A 19172-nucleotide genomic window follows, 5' to 3' on the forward strand; every position below is an offset into this window, starting at 1 on the left:
GGGAATCTCTCTGATGTTGAATGTTAGTTGTATCTGCTTAACCTTGGAGTTTCTAAAAGGGGCTTTACTCTGGGGAGTTTGTTTTCTTGCTACTCCAGAGCTTTTATAGCTTGTTAATGTTTTTCCATTTATGATCCAGGGAATTGCCTGAATGCCAGTGCCTACCTTCCTGGTTCTTTAGGTGTGACTGCCTTCCAGAGTATGGCTACACAGTCCGCGAAAGCGAGCCTCCTAGTCCGGGTAGACGGACTTGGATTAATGGGGCTCACCCTACTGCTCTAAAAATAGCTGTATAGACAGCACTTTGACATTGTGGCTCGGGCTGGAGCTCAGGCTCTGAACCCGCCCCCCTCACTATCCTTCAGGGCCTGAGCTCCACCCAAGTCATAACGTCAAAGCGCTGTCTACACAGTTATTTTTAGAGCGCTAGGTGAGCCCCCGTGGCCCAGGTCTCTCGACCTGGGTGGGAGGCTGGCTGCCATGGCCTATGTAGACAGGGGCTTCGTTCTGAAGGCAGGTTGGCACCTGAGGGAAGTCTCCAGTAACTGCCCCCACTTTGCCTCAATATGTGCATTTGGCCTGACACTCCTGCTTTCATTTTATTTTACTTGTTGTCAGTGTGCATTTTCCCTGGTTTCTTTTTTGGCTAAGTTGGCAGTGACTGTACGGGGCCAAATTTTCAACCCTAACTTTAACAGCTGAACAAGGAAACAATGCATCCCCTGCCCGCCACCTCAACTTACACACACATCTGCACATGCAAATTAAGGTTGGCATGGCCAGTTATTAGATGATGTCAAAACCAGTTCAGTCAGAACATGTCAGGCTGCCTTGAACTGAGTCTTTGCTATGGATCTATCTGGTTTTAAAATCTGTTTAACTGAACTGGTTTTAAAACCAAGTAGAAATTTCTCTCACAGAAGATAGGCCCTTAGAGCCAGATTCTGCTGGGCCTTACATGGTTATGCAGTCTGGGGAGGGTTTAAGAAGCATCATCATAGCCTGCATAAAGGCCAGGAAGAATTGCAGACCCTAAGGCAGAACAGGGCCTGCTGTCTCCCTACTCCCATGAAGGCACATAGAAACCAAAAGGCAATGGGTGAGGAAGGAGGTGTGGCTCTGGCCATGGCTCTACTCCAGTCCTGTACAGCTGATCAGCTGCAAAGGGGAGAAAGCTGTACTCACAAGGGTTGTAGCAGAGCACCAAGAAATGCCTCTGATGCTCTCCCTGGAGCAGTACAGCTATGTATTGGTACACCAGAGGACTGTGCCCAATATGCACAGTCAAGGCCATCAACAGTTAGCAGGGCTGTCTCTATATTTATGCATTGTAGAGCTCCAGGCACCCTCTTGGCACTTAATAAGGAGGGGAAATAATAATAAATAATAATAATAATAATGATGATAAAATAATACTACCACCTACCTTTGTAACATGTACACAGATACAAAACTTCATGTAGTGCTAAGTTTTATTGCTATGATTATCTTCTGATAAAGGAATAGAGCTCAATCCTGAGAGACACGGAATGCTTGCAACTCCCATTGGCTTTAACAGGAGTTGCCCGTTTTTCTGCAACTTCTGAGGGCTTGGCCCATGGCCATTATACGGACACTAATATGAAAAATACAGTTATTGGGTCATGAGACTGATGTTTTTATTCTTTGGTAACCATAGGAAAAGTAGTGTCAAATGCAGGTACTGTAGTTTTATTACAACCAAGTACTTGTGTCGTATTTTATCTTACTATTCAAAATTGCTACAATTCTAAAATCCAGCCATAATTTACACTACTACTTAGCACTTCTATAGCACTTTTCATCTGTAGATCCAAAGGTGCTTTTCAAAGGAGGATATCATTATTCCCATTTTGCAGAAGGGGGAAAATGATGTACAGAGAAGGAAGTGACCTGCAGAAGGTCACACATTGGCCCAGCAGCAGAGCTATGAATAGATCTCACATCTCTCAATTCCCAGTCTGGTGCCCGATCCACTAGATCATGATGACTCACTCTATGAGGATAGAGTATCTGGACACAATACAACTTTTATAAGTGCAGGATCTGGCCCTTTGTCTTACTTGTTTACTTGATGTACCCTCCAAGAATGCAGTAAATACACACTTGGGGCCCGCTCCAGCATTCCAGATTCAGGGAGCATTGCTAACCAAGTAATGACCAAGAAGTACAGGATTGGGCCTTTGAGTTGAAATGTTAGCTGGGGATCCTATAGTGCCATGCAAGATGAGCTTATATTTCCTTAAGGTACCACTGAAAGGGTGTATGCCAATACTAGAGAAACATCTAAGAAAATTCTGATGCACACTAACAATGTTCCCGTTAATTAATGGTAAATGATACCTTAAGAAAACATTTGATACAGTACCATCTGCTCAGAGCTGTGGCCGCTCTGCTGCCTGGCGTGATCCTCAGCGCAGAAGTCACAAGTATGCTGGAGCTCCCCGGTTGCACTTTGAGGCAGGTGGTACTATTGCAATGAAAAGGGGATTTGTGAAGGACATAAGAGCTTACTAATTAAAAAGATAAATCTCCTGAATTGCACTACTATACACTCATTACAGCTAACACAGCTAAATGAATGCACAAAAGCATGGCTTTTGCATTACTCCACTATGTTTACATAAAAATCTCTTCATGCTGCAGCCCCATGACTGAATTGCTAGTTTGTTAATACCATATGTTTCTCTCTGTACACTCCAATGGGCAAATCCAGGCCTTTTCATATTCCCAGTAGCTACCTCAGAAAGTCCAGAACATCGATTTTGGTCATATGGTGTTCCATCTCCCTGGTGACACTGAAGTCTGACTCACTGCTGGCGTTCAGATCAGCTGTCAGAACTCATCTTTTCTTCTTAAATACTGTAATTAGATTGGTATTTTGTGCCACTGTAAAGCATTCCATTCTTTACTTTCTCAAAGCCCGGGCATTGCTCACTGTTAATTAGCATTGTCGTGCTAGATTTTTGTGCACAACTATTTGTGGCTGTGTTCCAAGTGATGCTGAGTTGCACCCTGATAAACAACACCAGTTTGGTGGGCCGAAGAGGATTTTATTCAAAACAGGAATATAGCAATGGAACCACAATGGAGTGAAGCCGCAGGCTATGCAATGAGAATCACAGCAATAAGAATCAATAATAGTTCTACAATGCGCCTACAATTTCATGATGGGCTGTGTTGCCCCCACCAGTTTTAACTGACACACTGGAAGTAGGGGTGGCTGAACTCCTTAACTGAGCTTACCGATTCCCAGGAAGACGAATCTCAAGAATTTTTTTTAAAATGTAAGTTTCTAGCCCTTTTCCTTGAATAGATAACCTTGAAAATGTCAACAGCTGTAAACCAATGTACTGTACCAGTAAAACAATTCCTAACGCTGAAATGAAGACATCTGCAACAGGAGGCTGCTGGGACCTAAATATCCTTGCCACCCACTCCACCAGGCATGCTCCTACTTTTTATAGAGAATGAGCCACTAAAGTTTTGGGCATATCCCAAAGAACCCTCTCAGCAACCTTTCTCAGACACTTTAGTGCCTAGCAGTGACCGAATGGTGGACAGGAATCAGTTACAACGTTTAGGAGAGGAACAGCAATATATTGCTTCACAAGCCTGTCCCAAAATGCTAAGGTTGATTGTGACTGTTAATGTTTTAAGCACCCTCTGGGGCTGGCTGCTGCCCATTCTGTTCAGGTGCTGGCTATTACAGTGGCCGCTGCTGCTACAAGGGGAATGCCTCTCCTGTGCCCCACATCAGTACTGCTCGGAGCACATAGGGGATGTCCCATTTCCTTCCCAGCCCATCTACACAAATGTGTCGTATGCTCCAGCAGCACACGAGGAAGAGTAGGGAGGGATGAAGCCAAGTTGCTTCTATACTGAGTGGGAGTCTTGGAGCCATTGCCGCCAGCGATAGTTTGCCTGCCAAACTCAAAAATGAGCTGGTATGGGGAGGTACTCCCTCCCCAGTCCATCAGTCCCTTCAAGAGAAAGCCAGTTTACCCAACCCCTAACCCACCACACCAGCCTGGGGTAGACCTGTCCACTTCTGACTCCACCACTCCAGATAGGGGAAGCAGTCAGCAGCCAAAGGAAACGTGCCTGCCTCAAGAATCAAAGGAGACCTAATCTCCAACTGACCATCCAGTCCACCACCACAAGAGATCTCTTTTCCCAGCCAACCAAATACCCGTCTAGCTAGCGGCCTCAGTCTTGTGCTACCATCATTGACAGCAGAGGGATCAGGACACCTTGCTGCCACTATCACTATTACTGTGAGGAACAGCTACCAGGGAGGGGAGGCACCAAAAGGAGACTCCATGAGGAGGCTGGAAGCGGGAAGCACTGGGGTGTAATGTACGTAGTGAGAGATGGATCTGTGGCATTGTTTTGGGGAAGCTCTATGGCCTTCGTTACACAAGAGGTCAGACTAGAGGATCACAGTTGTCCTTTCTGGCCTTGGAATTTATGAATCTATGTGTGGGTGGTTGTGGAAGAGCTGATGGATTTTGTGGGTGGGAAGGAGTGTATGGAGTCAGTAGATGTTTGCATGGGAAGAGTATTTTACCCAAGCATGTCACATGGATCACTGACTCAGGCAGAAGCTTTTTCAGGGAGCTTCCCGGCCAATGGGAGCTGCGGGGGTGGTGCTTGCAGGCAGGAGCAGTGCGCAAAGACCCCTTCCCCCCCCAGCCCCAGGGGCTGCGCGGGCATGCTGGCCACTTCCGGGAGCGGCGTGGGGCCAGGGCAGGCAAGGAGCTTGCCTTCACCCCACTGTGCCGCCAGATTTTAGCAGCCAGAGATCACAATAGACTGGCAGAGGCTCCAGGATTGACCAGTCGATTGCAATCTACGGTTTGGTGATCACTGCTCTAAGGATAGGACAAGAAGCAATGGGCTTAAATTGTAGCAAGGGCGTTTTAGGTTGGACATTAGGAAAAACTTCCTAACTGTCAGTGTGGTTAAGCACCGGAATAAATTGCCTAGAGAGGCTGTGCAATCGCCATCACTGGAGATTAAGAGCAGGGTAGACAAACACATGTCAGAGATGGTCTAGAAAATACTTAGTCCTGCCATGAGTGCAGGAGACTGGACTAGATGACCTCTCAAGGACCCTTCCAGTCCTACAATGCTATGAAATATTGTCAGTGGATTATATTATTTGCTACATGTTGCTGTTATTCGCTAAATAATTTATCTGACTAGGAGTTGTCACCACTCTGCCTCTCCCATATTGGCGAATAGGAGGAGGGACCAGGCTGGATGGGGGAAGGAGAAAGGATGGCTTCCTGGGGTCTTGGTATGGAAAGCTGGGCCACAATATGGAAAAGGTTGAAAACCGATGTGTTTGACAAATATTTTTTGCAGCATTCAACCAGCTCAAAAATAAAACCACACTCAAATTTTTTTAAATGCTCACATATTGTATCCACAGCTCAGAAGAGCTGTATCCAATCTACAGAGCAGGAGAGGCACTAACATACAGTTTGGGAGGAAGAACGAGAGAGGAGCATAAAGCTCTCCTTTAAATGGCCTTCCTCGTAACTCCATGTGAACTGACAAAATGCCAGGTGGCTTGCTCTTTGGGTGAAAGGCATGCTTGGCATAATGCCAATGATGTTAATGGTATTACACTAGGGATTAATTTGGTCCTTTATATCTAACATTGTTTCACCTGTTTCAATTAAAGCAGTTCTAAATAAACCCACAAGTGTAAGTACTTTACTCCTTCCCTTGTATTTTTTTAATGGATTAAACTAATGTTTATTGTGAATAATGGCTTTGTGACCACTACACCCTTCCTTTCAACTGGTGAGACACCGTCTTGAAATTATGTTCTTCATAAGCCACTGCTGTCTATGATGGGAAATTAACTAGTTTAAGAATTATAGGTGTGCAACTGTGCACAGAAAATAGGTGATTGCACACGCAAACAGCCAATTCTAGAAATGTGTTCATGCAGTTACGTCATTTGGAGGTGCTGTGGCAGAAATGCACACATAAATTAGACGCACAATAGCTGTGGTTTGCCTCCACGCTCCAGGTTGCTTTTCAGCAAACACATCAGAATGTGTTAACTCCTCATGGTTTCAGCCCCCATTGTGTTTGGTGTCAAACACAAATGATTTGAAAACATAAAATTGTTCCTTTTCATTCTATACCTATCAAGGAGAAGGGAGAATGTTACCCTTCTCAGTGTTACTGTTTAGGACAGTGGTTCTCAACCAGGGGTACATGTACCCTTGGGGGTACTCAGAGGTCTTCCGGAGGTACAACAGTTCATCCAGATATTTGCACAGTTTTACAGCAGGCTACACAGAAAGCACTAGTGAAGTCGGTACCTTTACCCAGTTCCCCCTTGTTCCTTGGAGGAAGCAATCTTCTACTACCCTTGGCCAGCAGCAGATGACTTCCCTTTCTGCACCAGCTCAGCTCTGCTGGCTAGGTGGGTGAGGAAGGGAGTCAAGACTCCACATAGTCTCTCACCTCTAACTGTTCATTCCCCACTCACCTGTGCAATAGGATCAGAGCGGGGGAAGGGAGGTAGTTGCGCAGCCCTCTCCCCTCCCAGGCAGCGGAATGAGGCTTTGTAACCTCTACCTCCTTGAATGGGAGTCACAGTCTGGCCCAACATTTTGGAGAGTGACTAAAGTGGGTACCACACTCATGATCTCTCCTGCAAAACTAATGAGCTGGAATTCCCTTTTGAGGAAAACCACTGGTACGTAAAATTAAGTTTCAGTGATGTGCCTAGCACTGCACCTCTCCAAGTGAGTGCCAGTCTGATTCTGTGAGGGCGTTAGCAGTATTACCAGCAGCAGCAGAAGCAAATATACTCTACATGTCTAACACCAGATGGTGAAGCAAGCCAAGCATTTAAATGCTGTTTCAGCTCTGACTATACTCACTTATGAATTTTAACTTAGAGCACTGCTTTTTGTGTGTGCGGCTCTTTTCTTTCTTTGCACAGTGATACTGGAGATATAGGGAGTGACAAGAATGCTCTTGGCAGAAGCAGTGTTAAGAAAGCCCCTCAAAGCTAACTGTGTCTGGTAGATGCACTCATATGATTGCTAATTCACGTGCCTGTCATGTTATCTGAGGCTTTTTCTGTGGCCGCTTTAAGAGCGCACCTTAATTGAAACTGCAGTGTGATGGGGTGAACAAACCACCCACCAGGCAGGCAGGTGTTAGAGAGCAGCTTTCAGCTCAAGCATCCCCATCCTGCTACACCTATGAGGCATGCCAGTCTTGGGGGAGGAGCTTTAAAAAAAGGAGAAAGTCCAAAAGGAGCTCAGTGGAGAGCCAAGCTACCTTTGTTGCCTGAGAACACAGAGCGACAGGACAGATGGCTGGGGATCATGGTAGGACAGAGAACCTGGAACCTGGAGAACCTAAGTTCACTGTAAGTTGTACGGCCATGCAGCAGGCTATCAAGGGCCGCACAGGTGGGGAGACGCGCCCCACCCCTGGCCCAGCCCAGCCCAGCCCTGCTGGAGAGAGGAGCCCCTCCCCCAGCCTGGCCCAGCCCAGCCAGACTTGTCGTGGCCGAGGAGAAGCACCTCTCATCTGGCCCTGAGCTGCTGTGGTGAGAGAAGGCTGGGGGGAGTCCTCTCTCCCCACCGCAGTACTGGGTCAGCCTGCACCCCAAACCCCTCATCCCCGGCCCCACCCCAGAGCCTTCATCCCTAGCCAGAGCCCTCACCCCCCCCCCTGCACCCCAACCCTCTGCCCCAGCCATGAGCCCCAACCCACACTCCGAACCCCTCGCTCCACCCCCACCACACATCACCTCCATATTGGTGCACATAACAATTCATTCTGCACATGGACGTAAAAAATTAGAGGGAACACTGCTTGGAACTCCTCTTTATTTTTGTTGATTTCATTTATTTTCCGTTTTTTAGCTTGAGGACTGAGACTACGGGGGTTGACACCAGAGCAGGGGTCCCCCTCAAGAATACAAGCCCCCTGACGAGAAGGTGCATGCATTGTAGGAAGTAGTTCAGGGAAGTAGTAAGAGGTCTGAACAGATGGATCATAACCATCAGCCACAAGAATCCCTGGGCTGGAACTGAAGGTAGAGAGGAGAGACTGGGTTTCCCTTCAGCCTCACCAGCAGGAGGACCTCAGAAATAAGGGGTCAGAAGGACTACTGGGCCTGGACCAGATCCACTGATCTGGTGTGAGGACCCCAGAACTATTGGATGAAAACTAGTTTATCCCCAAAAAGGTGAGACCAATGGTCACTTTGCCAGACCTTTGATATCTCTGTGTGTTGTGATACAGCATGGCCAGAGGGCAGCAGGAGAGCGTTAGAAGGGAGCCTTATTCCCTGTAGAGGGAAGAAAGTTTGCTATAAATTAATTAAAGCACCTGAAGCCAATTAAAAATATATGAAAATAAATGAAGCCAATCACATGATAACCCCCCCACACACACTTCAATCAGACAAGAGGAGGAGTTGAAGCAGCGTGGATTGGTGTTGGAGCAAAGAGCAGTTTGGAGGAGTTGAAACAGAGTGGATTGGTGTTGGAGCAGAGAGCAGTTTGGAGGGAAGCAGAGGAGAGTTTGGAGAAGTGCTGTGGTGGGCTAAGAAGAGCAAGACCCTAGGTAAAGGGACACCTGGTTTGTGCAGAGGGAGGGCAGGAAGCCCCACAAGCTGAAGGGCAGGAGAGGGAAGTAGCCCAGAGGAAGGAACCACTAGTTCTAGTGGTTTACTGCTATCCCTAGGGCCCCTGGGCTGGGACCCGGAGTAGAGGGCAGGCCTGGGTCCCTCCCTCTCCACTCTCCTCCTCTAGGACACTAGTGGGGCAGTTAATACCCCAGTTCAGGGGCAAGAAATGGTGCCCTGAACCCCCACCCAAGAAGAGAAAGCACGAGACCCATCATAGTAGTGCTGGCAATTTGCCACAGTGTGCATGTGGGTGCATGCCAAAGATGGAGCACAAGAGGAACCTCAACACCAAACCCCTTTGAATTTAAATAAATGGTAGTTTCCATCTGAATCCCAGCTCTAAACTTGTCCTATAATTTTGTTTCTGGATGACATCCAAAATCAGATGGGGGTTCTGCTTCTGTTCCAACTGAGGTGTGACTGAAGTCTCCTGAGACAATTTTATCTCAAGGAATTTTGGCCTCAATGGGTGACAGTCTCACAACAAAAGTTCACAAGATTTTGGCATAGTTGTATCTGAATCCAAACCAGTTTATTGATTCAGCCTTAAGACCAAACTTTAGCCTGCACCTAATCCAGACAGAAATATCCTCTCCTCGGCCTCTATTGAATATGTATTTTAGGGAATGGCTTGAGCTCCAAAAGCCAGATCATTCAGATTCAGACTAGGTCTACACTACAGACCTAGATCAGTATAACTATGTCACTCAGGAGTGTGAAAAATCCACACCCGTGACTGACATAGTTATACTGACCTAACCCCCCAGTGTAGATGGTGCTATGTCCATGGGAGAGCTCTCGGGGAGGTGGATTAATGACGCTGAAGGGAGAAGCTCTCCCTTCAGCATAGCAGCATCTTCACAAAAGCTTCATTGTAGCTCTGTACATGAAGACCCGCCCTCAGATTTTGAACCCCTCGGTGTATGGGAGTACAAGCAAGAACTGCACCATGCTCAGGTCTTTAATGGAAGTTCTGCATATGAAGCTGTTGTTAGACTTGGCTCCTATCTGTCTGTAATGTTATCTGCATCTACACACAGGTACATGTGGTAGTGATAATCCGTGGGATAAATTGTAGTCATCATGCACTTAGGGTTACTTTATCTGCTCTCTATCCACTAATCCATCTTTCCTAAAAATAATTCTAACAGTCCAAACATCTGAGCAGCTTCAACCAACCCTCATTAAAAAAAAAAAAGCTATCAGATAAATATTTTCTCTTTTCACCACAAATTTTGGAATTGCTCCACAAAATACTCACAATGCTTTGAGGTACAACACAGACAATATTTATTTCAGAATCAACTTTCTTAATGGGATGCACACCGTTTGCTTCTAGCCCTGGAATGTCTAGATGTTCAAAAAGCAGAAAACCATGATGCATAGAAAACCTACTTGGGGCATTTTTAGAGGTTTCTAAAATTACCTTCGTTATAAGTCTTCTCTCTGTTTGCACTTTGTATTTGGACTCATGGTACTTAGGAATTCTGATGTTACCTGTAGAGAGAGAAGAAAAAGAGAACCAAGAATCTTTTTTTAAAACTGGTCCAAGGGTACAGTTATGAACACAGGCCATAATATTTCACCCAAGGATTCCTACATCAAGCTAAAACCAGATATGTGGGGGACAGCATCCAGAATCCATGCTACTAAGAAACGGTATAAAGCAGTGGTTCTCAACCTTTTTGGGTTCAGGATCCATTTGTAAATGTTTATGACCTGTTGCATAGTCTGGGGGTGGAGGCCATGGGGAACTTTTGGTCGGGTCCTGTCCCCTGGAGAGGTTGGGTCCTGCCTGGCACCAGTGGTGCTGGAACATTTTTAACAGTAAACGTGCTGAAAGCCAGCCCCCTTACCCTGCCACCCTCCCCTGTCCAGCTGAGGCCGGGAGCCAGGACCCCAGGTGCGCAGGACTGCAGCCATGACCCCAGGTGCGCAGGACTGCAGCCAGGAGCCCGGGCGTGGGGCTGGCAGCCAGGAGCCTGGGGGTGCTGCAGCACCCCTCTGTACCCCTAGTTCCTGTGCCAGGCATTCACCCCACAGTAGCGGTTCCTGAAGCTCCTGTGCTGTGGGACCGCCTGGGCTTAGCTCTCTGCTCTCCAGGGTTGCAGTGCTGCTCCAGTTTGATTCCCCCACCCCAACTGGACCAAATTTGTGCGAATGGAGTTGTGATCTGGCTCATCGGGTTGCAGTGCCACTCACTCAAATTTGGCCTACCCAGACTCCTGTCATCATGATGGCTGGGCCAAATCTGAGTGGCTCTGGGACCTCAGAGATTACAGTGCCTGGAGCAAGCTGGTGAGCCCAGCCAGCCCTGTGGGTCAGGAACGGTCACATGACCCCTTGAAACATTCTGGCAACCCAATTTTGGGTCCCAACCCATGGGTTGGTATAAAGGGTTTAACATCACTCATGAGCTATGATGGTCATCTCAAGGGCATGCGACAAATATATTTTTGCCTCCCTCACCACTAGGTGTACGTGTACCTACATGTGTACAGATACTGAAAGGAAAAAATGAAATTATTGTACAAAGCTGTTGTCAGCAGAACAGTAATTACAAGTGTGCAGTTCAAGGTATGGCCTGGGTGAAAGTGAAAATGAAAGGACTCTACTCTTGTTTCAAAGAAAAGAAACACATACAAAGGTTGGCTGGGCAAACCTGGCTTGTCAATTTGATTGTATTGCAACCCCCCTTGAAAACTAAAAGAATATACAAGACAGCATCATCTAGCTGGCAAAGCAACAAAAGCTTGGACTGCAGTGTAAACCCACAGGCTTCTGCCTGCTTTCCCTGCCAAAAATATTAAACCACTTCTTGTTTACTCCTCAATTGCTTCTTTTGCCATTTATAATAATAATTATTATTTAATATTTAGATTGCAGTAGCTCAGAAAAGTCATTTACAGGTTGGGCCCTATTCTGCCTGGCCCTGAATAAATGACTGTCCTTGTCCCAAAGAGCTGACAGTGTAAAATCTCTTAAGCCTTTTGCTTCATCAGTTCTCTCTTTTGCTCTGTGAACAAAATAATGAAGTGGCTGCTCCAAGTCCTGGAACAGACATGCTATTTTGGAGAGACTAGTGTAATCCGCAAATCCCCATTTCTGGAACTCCTTAGATTGATGAGAGAAAGTGCAGGTCTCTGTTTCCAACCGTAGCTAAACGAGATTGAAACAGGAGGGGAAGCGCTCACTATGGCAGCCAAGGAGGTGGGGGAACTCTCAAGCCAGGAAGAGGAGGGGAGGGATTTGCTTTTAACAGGGGGGAGCTGTGTCCTGCTCCCCCACCTTACTTTAGCAATATATATATATTACACACACACAAACAGGCCAGTGGGTTGAACCCCCATCCTACTGTACTTTCATAATGTCCCACTATAAACCTGCCATTGCGCTCAGTGGATAAAATTCATCTCTGTGCAGAGGATCAACAAAAAGTCAATGCACTTTCCCACTTATCCTGTTTTTTGAGGGCTTAAGTGATGCATATAGGGCTGCTTGAAATTTTTCCATTAATTTTTTTTTGATGGACAATGGTTTTTAGATGAGATGAATTTTTGTGGGAAAAATACTTTTTTGATTAAAATGTTACGGTTTTGTTAAAAATCTAAACAATATTTCAGTTTTCTGTTTTTTGACAACCCCCCCACAAATTTTAAAGAAAAATTGAGACAAAAATGAATTTATCTAACATGATCTCTAACACAGTGAGTGCAGTCAGATTAGTCTGCTAGAAGTGTGTGTAAGAAAAGAAGAACCTGAAAATCACAAGGAAAACTATTTTCATCCTATGGCAAATGCAGGGAGGGTTGTGTTGAGAATGATAGGAAAGGCACAAAAGAATCTGAACTAATATTATATCAAGGGGAAAAATTCAGAGAGAGTTAATGAAGAATGACGATGCAATAAGATGGGAAGGGGTTAGGAGAATATATAGTAAAGTTTGAATGATAAGATATGGAAAAAGGGATGAGCTGCAGATATAGGGAGATTGTAATCTGATATACTAGGGTTGGAGACAGAATGATAAAATGAGCAGCCAGACAGTTAGGGCAATATGATACAGAGATAGGAAGAGGTAAAATGTCTTCATAAGATGATGATAAGACCAGGCTGTATAAGAGTGCAGGAGAGGGAAAGATGATATGACACTGAACTGATGAGACATCACAATATGAAACAGGAGAAAGAAGAACACATATAGAATTAGTACTTGGTGAGCACAACATGGCGGAAGAAGGGTCAAAAGAATCATGAGCAGAGCAGGGTGAACAGTTGCACAAAATATCTGTGAACATTTAGACAAGTTCAAAATAGAATTTTGTTTCAGACCATTATGGAATCCCCTTTATATTTGCTCCTCATAAATATTCATATGAGTGAAGTTTGTGTGTACGTATTTTCACAGATGGCGTTTATGCTTTTGCAGAGAGACAGCACAAGGACTATATACCACATAAATCCATTTTGAGGACGTACGTTGGATATTAGTGTCACGTAGCCTTTGTACTGACCCGCTGCATGGGGGTGAATTTTACGCTAGAGTGAAATTCAGACCAATAGCTAAGAGCTGGTCTGTGAGTAGTTGAATTCATTTCGGGTTGGAGCCGGAATAATTTATAAAAGATTAGGACATCCACTAAGGGACTAAAAACAATCTTGTATGAATTAGGTGACCGACCATAGAGCTCAAACATTGCATCATAATGAATGCACCAAGGAATGCTTGCAGTGAATGGGCATAGGCTGGCATTGTAATCAAATTAGTTGTTGTGAATTGGTCACAGAGTTCCAATAGTAAGTTTTGATCCTCCAATGGGGTGGGAGAGAGCTCTGTGTTAATGGAAAGCATGGAATAGATAGAAAACTCCCCTGCCACACACATTTTTTTCTCTCTTTTCTTTCCTTTTGTCTTCCTTTTACTCTGAATTCAGTCATACAAATATTTGTGGAAAGCAAACCCCAAAAGGGTGCAAGCATGGCTGAAGCAAATAGTCACAGGAAAACATTAGTTGCATTCTGCTCAGCTATGAGCAATGACCATTGGGGACTATAGATATGGCGTCCAATTCTGATCTCATATTTGCATAAATCAAAATTAACTATTGACTTCACTAGAACTATTTTGGATTTATTCTGATGTAGCAGAGCAGAATTTAGCCCCGAATCTATAAGGTCTGGATTTGAGCCAGAGGCTAAAGACTGATCTTGCATTAGCATTATTCCAAAAATATCTCCCTGTTGCACTAACGTGTGTCATTTCAAAACTTGTAGCATTGCAGAGTGCACTAATGTTAACTGGCCACTGTGGCCTTCAGCATGTTAACCACTCTGTTGACAAACCCTTCTCTTAGATCAGGGGCGGGCAAACTTTTTGGCGTGAGTGCCGCATCGGGTTTCTGAAATTTTATGGAGGGCCAGTTAGGGGAGGCTGTGCCTCCTGAAACAGCCAGGCATGGCCCGGCTCCCGCCTCCTATCCAACCCCTCTCTGCTTCTTGCCCCCGACAGCCCCCCAGGGACTCCTGCCCCATTCACCCACCACTCTCTGTCCCCTGACCGCCCTGGACCACCCACCCCTAACTGCCCCTTGCCACCCCATCCAACTCCCCTCTCCTTCCTGACTGCCCCCCCGGGGCTCCTGCCCCATTAAACCACCCCTTCTCCTTGACCACCCCCGGACCCCCTGCCCCTGACTGCCCCTCGCTGCCCATCCAACCCCTCCTCTCCTTCCTGACGGCCCCCCGGGACCCCTGCCCCATCCAACCACCCCTTCTCCCTGTCCCCTGACTGCCCCCAGAACCCCTGCCCCTGACTGATCCGCACTGCCCCATCCAACTCCCCCCGCTCCTTCTTGACTGCCCCCCCGGACCCATACCCCATTCAACCTCTGACTGCCCCGACCCCTATCCACACCCCTGCCCCCTGACCACCACCCCCAAACTCCCCTGCCCTCTAGCCAACCCCCCTGCCTCCCCCCGCCCCGTTCCCTGCCTCTTTACCGCGCTGCCTGGAGCACCGCGGGCTGGCAGCATGACTGCACCAGGACAGGCAGCCGCACAGCACAGAGCACCGGGTCAGGCTGGGCTCTGCAGCTGCACCGCCCAGAGCATTGCGCCGGCGGAGCAGTGAGCTGAGGCTGCGGGGGAAGGGCCGGGGGCAAGCCTCCTGGGTCAGGAGCTCAGGGGCCAGACAGGACAGGCCTGCAGACAGGCCTACTTTGCCCACCTCTGTCTTAGATGATACAGTACTTAAAATATCAACAGCTGGTCTACATTAGCACTCATCAGTGGAGCTCTGTTTCTCTCTCTCTCTCAGACACACACACACACTCTCTTACTTTAATCTCTGTATATACATACGGCCACTACTGCAAAGTGATGGGAAATTTTTAGATAAACGTTAGCGCAATCAAGACTCTAGAAGAGAGAGTCTGGGCCAGATCCTCAACTGGTGTAAATTGGAGTCGCTCAACATGGAGCTTTGCCAGTTTACCCCTGCTGAGGATCTGGCCCTCTACTTATTACCATTGCACTCAGCCATAAGGTCCCTTATTCAAGTCACTTTTACTCTGCTGTAAGCATGTTCACACAGCAGAGAAATAGGAGTGTGGCACTGGGAGCAGAGGGAGGCAAGGGAAAACAGGAAAAGGAAGTGGAGGAAAGACAACCATAAGGAGGTTTCCAAACCTTATCTCCAGCATAACTCAACCACTTTGGTCTTTCTTGCACCCACGACATACCCAATATTCCAATTCATGATCGGAATAGCACTGCAGCAGGCAAGAATCTGCTGCTTGCACGGTACAAATCCACATCCCAGCTGTCCCCTCAGAGCAGCATCTTATTGCCTGACAGCAGCTTTCCAGTGTCCCAGGTTGCCAACCTGTTTTCCACCTTCATGGAACAAAACTTTGGCAGGGTTTGCTGCTTATGAGCAACAGAGAGTGGCGGGTTTGCCATGCCTACAGCATATGCGGGATATACTACCCTACACTGGCTGTCATGGGCCCTGATCCAGTTGTCTCTGTTGCTGCTGACACTCAGTTTGTAGAAAGACAGACTCACCCAAGAGTCAGAAAAGGAAATGACACCATAGATCCCCCAGTTCACGTCCCTTCCAAGGCAGGATTGCTCCCGCCTTTATACTTGGCTAGTGCTTTGTCCAGCCCAGTTTTAAACTACTCAAGCCATGGAACTTTCCCCATTCCCTCTGTGAGGCTATTGCCCTTGCTATGTTTGCAATAGCTCTGCCATTGCCTTTTGTTCTCACCACGTCTTCCTCCTTAAAAGCAATTTAAAACTTTCCTTTCCTGCACCGACGGCAAAACACTAGACAACCATTACGCAGCTGGTGTGCTGAGGCTGCTGCCTACCATGCTCGTTGTGCCCTTGTATTCCCCCATTCATCCGACTGTATCCACCTGTTGTCTCTTGACTTATACTTGGTCCCTGCCCCAAAGAATGTATAATCAATCATTTTGTTCTGTGGTTGTACAGCACCTAAGCACAATGGCAGTTTGGTCCATGAGTGAGGGGGCTAGTTGTTACAGCAATACAAATAACTAACAAACAAATAAATAAATATTTAAACTTGTGTAGGCCCCTGTAGGCAAGGCCATTCTTCTCTTTATTCTGCTGTCCCACCCTCACTTAACATTTCATCTCATCAGCTACTTCACTGGGAATTTTGTGTTAGTAACAACTCAATAAAAACTGAGCACCAACTTCAAAATTTATCCCAGTAAAACTCAGTATCTATATAACTTTTTATATCTTCCTATAAAGCACTTTATAAATGCCAACTAATTAATCTTCACAATAACTCTGAGCTGAGCGAGTCCAAGAGGTTAAATGACTTGCCCAAAGTCACACAGCCAGTTTGGGACAGATTTGGAAAAGAATTCAGCAACCACAATTGGAGCTAGAGTTTCAAAGAGTTTCAGTCCCCCATCAAGGTGCCTAAATACGGGGCCAAATTTTCAAAAGAGCTCAGCACCCAATCTGAAAATCTGGCCCTACATGGCTGAGCTTAGAATAAAACTCAAGAGCCATGGGCAGTGGGGGAACCACGGGCTTGGGAAGGCTAGCTCCCTGCCTCGCCCACCCCTTTTTCCTGAGGCCATGCCCCTTCCCCTTTCCCCCCAAGACCAGATCTGCCTTCCGCAGGTGCCAGCGCCCCCCAGCCTCACGTCGCCCAAGCACCTCCATCTCGGAGTGCTGAGCGGCCCCCACTCCCCAGCGCCGGAGCACCGAGTGGGTAGGTGATGTGAGGCCCTCCCTCCCACACAGCCCTGGAGCACTGGGCGGCACAGCCCCAGCACCGGGGACCGCCTCAGCCATCCCAAGTCCCAGCCGTCTTCCCTTTCCAGAAGAGGCTCAGCCTGCCTGGGTGGCTGGGGCCAGTTAGCAGCAGGAGGGAGCCCTTGGGGCAGAACATGGGCAGGGCTACACAGGGCTGTTTGGGGAGGCATAGCCTTCCCGACCTATTATATGCACCACCCATGTCAAGAGCTCCTGGTTTTCAGTCCAGAGCTCAGGACCTTGTGTTGCCTTTCTCTCCTGGGAAAAATAGTCCTTAAAGAATTTGCTGATTGTTTCTTTCCAGCTCATACCCACCAAACAAGGAAGGGGATGCCCTCTTCCACAATGGTTATTTTCCCCTGCTCACGGTCAATATTTAAAATCTTCTTCTGTGATGATTTTCCTCCATTTCCCAAGACAGTCCCACACCCCACCTTACCCTCCCATATCCTCTGCCACCACTTACCAAGCGCCCCTCTGTTTTGAGTCTAATTGTGCAGGTGAGCTTCTGACCCTGAAAAGCTGCCACAGTGTGAAAAATGTACCCTGTGACCTTTGGCTCACCTTGTCCTTGTCATCCAAGAATTTACTTTCCACCATGTACAAAACTGTTTCACTGGCAAAGCAAAATCTAATTGTTGCTCACACTTCATCGGCAGATAACTTCCTAGGTAAAAATGGTCCATACTCACTTTGTGAACATTAGTCCAGGTTCACAAAAAGTTCATTGCACTGTGCTCTTCACACAACCCTAGGTCCCTGAATCCCCAGCCCTCTCCATAAGGCCCTCCCATTTCCTCAGCTGACAGGAACTGGGAAACCCTCTTGTTCTCATTGACAGAAATGTCAACGAGCCAGAGCAGACTGTGTCTCATAATCCCTAGCATGATGGGTAGGGAACTACCCCCTATTATTCCCAGTGCATGGTTGCTAGGAAACCCCTAGGAGAATACATGGCAACAGGGACTGTGCAGTGCTGTCCGCAAAATCATGGCTGTTTTCTTAGTTCTGCTACCCCATGGGAGCTCAGCCTATTTCATCCTACCTGACCCGTGTTGGGTCTCTCCTCCCAGTCTTGCAGCTTTCAAGGAGAAGGAATGGCCATCTGGCATTTCTTGAAGATCCTGGGGAAAGTGCCACCTAAATATAAAATAATGTTAGGAGTATGTGTGTTGGAGTTCCCATAGTAACAATCCCAGCAAACAAAACCAAGTTAAGGTTCAATTTATGAGTGCTTTGCAAAGTGACCCTTACCGAGGTTATTCTGTTCCCATCTACTGGGTGTTTTTTTTCCCTGCAACATTTAACTCATTTGCTAACATCCAAAGCTCTGTAAGGATTGCAGCTCCTACTTCTGCTGACAGGGGCAGTGATGTCATCAGCTATTGCATGAAAAATAGAGACCCAAAGTCCTGAGTTCAAATCTTGGAAGTTTAAAAAGCCTTTCATAGGAACACAGTAGATACAGAGAGAAGAACCATATGAGTTCATCATTATCTGTCCCTCTGCCAGAGCAGGATATGGTCTCCCCACAGCAGATATTAAACTGATACTGTGCTTGATCTTAGGTGGAAGATTGTCAGGTCATCTCTAAGTTACAGCTTTATAATTTATCCCCAATTGCCCATGCTGATTTATATTTATTGTGTTTGTCCTTGTGTCTTTCAATACAATCATCTAATTTTTCCACATCGTTGCTGTACTGTATATGGAGTATGAATATATCCTTATAAATCCATTCGCCTCCCTAGGATGTTTTTGTCCCACTTCTCCCATAATGACATCACTTTTGCAAAAAAAAAAAATCTTCTTAACTGCCTCTCTTATATTGAAGTTTCACAAATATCTCTCATCTCCAGCAAACCCCTCTTGGATCTGTTCAACTCTGGTTTATGTAGTTACGGATGGCACAAAAAGGATCACCTTTGCTTATAGAGAAATAACACCACATGACAGATTTATTTCTCCCTTCCCCACCAATTCCTTTGAGACTGTTACTCTGGCAGGAAGGCAGGTCACTCCCTTCTCATTTCCCACTGAGCACTCATGCACTAAGTGGAGTGTCACTTTAAAAGATGTAAAGAGCCACTGCCAGCTGAGACCAGCTTAGCACAGTACTTGCTGGTGTGGCTGAAGGGAGGCTTCCATTTGGAGCTAGGAAAATTGCTGTCTT

This window comes from Eretmochelys imbricata, chromosome 3 (genome assembly GCF_965152235.1).
Source record: "Eretmochelys imbricata isolate rEreImb1 chromosome 3, rEreImb1.hap1, whole genome shotgun sequence".
Lineage (NCBI taxonomy): Eukaryota > Metazoa > Chordata > Testudines > Cheloniidae > Eretmochelys > Eretmochelys imbricata.